Source organism: Eubalaena glacialis, chromosome 4 (genome assembly GCF_028564815.1).
Source record: "Eubalaena glacialis isolate mEubGla1 chromosome 4, mEubGla1.1.hap2.+ XY, whole genome shotgun sequence".
Taxonomy (NCBI): Eukaryota; Metazoa; Chordata; class Mammalia; order Artiodactyla; family Balaenidae; genus Eubalaena; species Eubalaena glacialis.
The window spans coordinates 103,728,812-103,733,000 of NC_083719.1; positions in this window are offsets into that span (position 1 = coordinate 103,728,812).

Genomic DNA, 4,189 nt, shown 5'->3' on the forward strand with positions numbered 1-4,189 from the left:
TTAAAGACGATAGAGGTGGCAACATAAACCCGAGGGGAAGGGCCCCAAGGAGGTGGAGAGGGAGCAGGGGAGTAAGAGAGCAAAAAAGGGCAAACTTGGCAAAAAGGAAAATGACCTTCTTTCTTAAAGACAGGAGCGAGGAAAGAGAGAGGGTGAGGAGAGGATGAAAATTGAAAATGAGGACTCACCACAGAAAGAAAATACCACAGAAACATATTTTTGGTTGGTTTTTTCTTTTAACCTGGAGAAACATTACACAGACAATCATGGCATCTGGTAGAACCAAGAAAAGACTGAATTCATTTCTGAATTTCTCTTCATGCTCTCCAGTCATGGTTGGATAGAACAGACACCAAAAGGCCCGAGTCAGGGTCTTGGCATAGGTAACAGCACAGTCTTTTTGGGGAATCCACTTTTCTGAGTAATTCCTCCTTCTAATGCTCACAGCATCAGCATGAACCCTTCAGCACACAGAATTTCTATAGCTGTGGTTGGTATTTCTAACTGAAGCCCCACCACATTACTTGAGTATTTGCTTCTCAAAAGCAAAGCCTTGTGAAGACAGGGATGACAATTCCCAGCTCCCCCTTTCAGAGGGGTTCACCCGCAGGCCTTCCCTACCTGTTCACAGCCTCTTAAAAAGGTGCCAGATTGAAACATGAAGAAGTTGGGCTGGCTTTTTCTTTCTAGAGACTTTGAACAGCTGAGGCATTTAGAAGTTAACGTGATAGGAATCAGCCTTTCCTGGGTTATTTCAGTCTTAGGCTAGAGCATTTCAATTGCACTGAGTAATCATGCAAGAGGAGAGAGACATTCTCTGTCCGGTGAACATGAACGCTTGTACACACTAATCTTACTAACAGGTGGAAGGTAAATACCCTGTATGATTAGAAGGGAGGGCCTCCCAATGCCTCGCTATCCCAAGATACGTCCGCCATGAGGTTGCTCAACTCCTAGATAGATAGTCCCATTTCATTTCTGCTTATGAGGCCATTGTAGTTTTACAAGTCACCTTTAGGCTGAAAATAATCCCAAGAGAGGAGATAATCATTAACACTTTATACATTGGTGTGTCAAATCTGTCTGCCTGTCCAGAACAATGAAGGACAGAAAGGCAAGGGCGGCAAATGGTCTAGACTCTAGATCGGCCAAAGGGGAGTGCAAGCCTGGGCGGGAGCTTCTGTAGATGGAGGAGCCTGAGTGGCCAGCCTGGTCCCCTGGAGCAGGCACAGGAAAATAAGCGTGCAGGACAAGTGGGGGAACGCTTCCTCAACCTACCAAGGACCCCAAAGGCTTGTAGATGGGGCCCATTCCAGAAGAAACAAACTTAACAAGGTCATATGGGTTATAGCCCACCGTGCTGCTCCACAGGTGAAACTCCAGTCTGGTGACACCTTACCCCCGACCCCTGCCAGCAGTCCGCTCTCTGTGTCTGTTCAGACAGGACCAAGTTGTAAGATAAAGGGCGTTAGAACACTAGGTAGACAATCAGACCAGATGATGCTTAAAATCTCTTCTATAATAATATCAAGATTCTGTGAGTCTATAAAATACTGCTGAATGTTGTCCAAAGCTTAGAATTTCAAAGGTGTTTGGTTAGATAAAGACTCCCTTACAATAAAGATTTTGTCTTTTTAAATAATGAATCCCAGCTCAATTTTTAAATTTATTTCTTGATGGATTTTGAGCACAGAGAAGTCGGAAAGTTTGTAAATACATTTCATTTAGCAGTTGAGGAATCCTGGCTACCTCATGCACCACTTGATGTTATTTTGAGATAGCAAAGGGAATGGGAAAGAAAAATAATGTTTAGTGTGCAACTATTAGGCACTTTGCAATTCATTATTTACTTCTCTTTAATACACATCCATTTTGTTTTGTTATCCCCACCTTATAGATGAGAGAATTGATACCCCTTGAGGTTAAATAACTTGCCCAGGGACATAAAATCAAAGGGCACAGATTCAGGGTCTAACCAGAGTGTTTCTGATACCAAATCTCATGCTCCTTCTACTATGCCCATGGCCTATCTCATACTTTGAGTTAAATATAGACACTTCTTGATTGATTCCACCAAAGCATCCATGTTCAGTGGAGAAAGTCCTAAGTTTTAAGCGTAGCTATAACACAAGGACATTCTTGATCTGAGTACAGCCCTTGGTAAATAATCTTTTATCAAAGAAGGACATTTTTATGCCCATTCTATTCATAGTAAGAATTTCAATTGATTGAAATGTGGTAAATCCTTAAAGCATTTTAAGTAGCAAATATTGAAATACCGTACTGTGTGTTTTATAATATATGTTAAAGCAGATTTAAAAGCAAAAATACAATGGGGTCCTTAAAAAAAGAATTTGATACTCTAAAATATGACCAATACAATTAGTCTTGCATATTCAAATAGGATGCTTAAAAAAATTTTAACTCTATGATAGTTAGAATTCCTATTCATATCACCATTGCAGATCTTTTTTTACCCCGGTGTTTAATTTAAATGTTTATGAAAGTAATAAATAGAGTCCCTTAAAATATGGTGACAGACTTGCTAGCAATTAGACATATGATCATATATGCTTTTTTAAAAAACCATATTCTCTGATCCAGAGCAAACTATGCAGGCTATGCTTTTCTTTAAATTAGAGTAAGTGAAAAATAAAAGTAGATTTTACCCCTACACAATTTGAAACTATTTATAAGAAATCTACAGAAAAAAGCTGAACTTCATGAAACTATTTGTCTATTCTCTTCATGAGGTTTGAATCCCACAAGCATGCTTCTCCAAATGTATGATTCTCCCTGCAAGAAAAATCAAGCAGAGGCTAATTATGAGTTACTTGAGGTTTTAATGGCTCCTCCGTAGGAACTGCTAAGAATAACAAGGCTCTGGCCTTTCTTTAGTTCTTGGATCATGTCCTACTCTGGAACTTCACAGAGCATCAGTGTCTTGGACTGTGGCTATGGCATTCAGACTGGACCACCTAATGTACCACACTGGTGGTGTCCAGCTCTATCTAGCCTTTAATAAATAAGCTCAATATGCTGAAGTTTTAGATTAAGAAAGTGATAAAACACAGAATCCATCGACTTACTACCTCCTCCAAAATTTAAGGGACGGTACTGCTTTGCATGCTAAGCTACCCCATCTATTAGCAGCACATATTATTATACCCCGGGTCCAGTGACTATGTAAGCATCTAAACCAGAGGAGGAGGGCAGCTTAGTTCCAAGAGCTGTTGATCTCTTTTAGTTATTAACCAACCTCTTCTGCAAAGATAGGTTCCAGGATGAATCCCAGAGTTGGGAAAATCATGCCAAACACTTCAAAATTCTGAACATACTTCAAAGTAACTACTGCTGTCCTGTGACAATTTTTGACTTAGTATCTTGGGAAATTCTTTTCCGTGGACATATATCTGATTTTATAATAGACATCAATAGGGAAATGGGATTTGCTTTGCAGAAATTCACTTTATAGCCAAATTTGCCAGCATGCATCTATTTCATAAACTGAGAGATGAATTTATTTATGTTCATATCTATCATCTCTATATCTGCTTACCTCTCTGGGGCTTCCTTCATGCAGAATCTGACAGGAGAAAATTGAGTAGAGAAGAAGCTGGTTAATTTAACAAATATGATAGAGCTTGTGGGGGAGTGCTCAATGTAACATTTGTAACCATCTCGCAGAACCTTCCTGATAGACTGAATCACTTAGTTGCCTCCCGGCTCCTAACCTTTTCCACCTAAAAAATAAAACTACCTAATGAAGAAAGTGTTATTCTCACTGTGTTATTCTCATCCCTATTTCACAGATTAGGAGACAAAGGTTCTGCGATGTTATTTGATTTCCACAGGATCACAAAGTTAACAAGTGTGGTGTGATGAGCTTAAAAGAAAGGTTCTTTCATGTCTTTTGATCCCAAATTCCTTTCCTTTTTTTTCCCCACTAAACCACACTGTCTTGTTTGTTCCGCCTGATGATACAATGATCATTTTTCTTGTCTTTCTTGTGGTTCTATTTTTCTTCCTACAGAATTTCTTTTCTCGCTTCTTCACCCAACTGAACAAAAAATAGTTTAATGAATTCCAAATCTTCAAAATCAAGGTATCTTTTCTATAATTGTCTCTGAATTTTCTGATTAGAAGTAAGATGCTGACCCAGCTTTATTTCAGGTCAGATCAGTCTTTA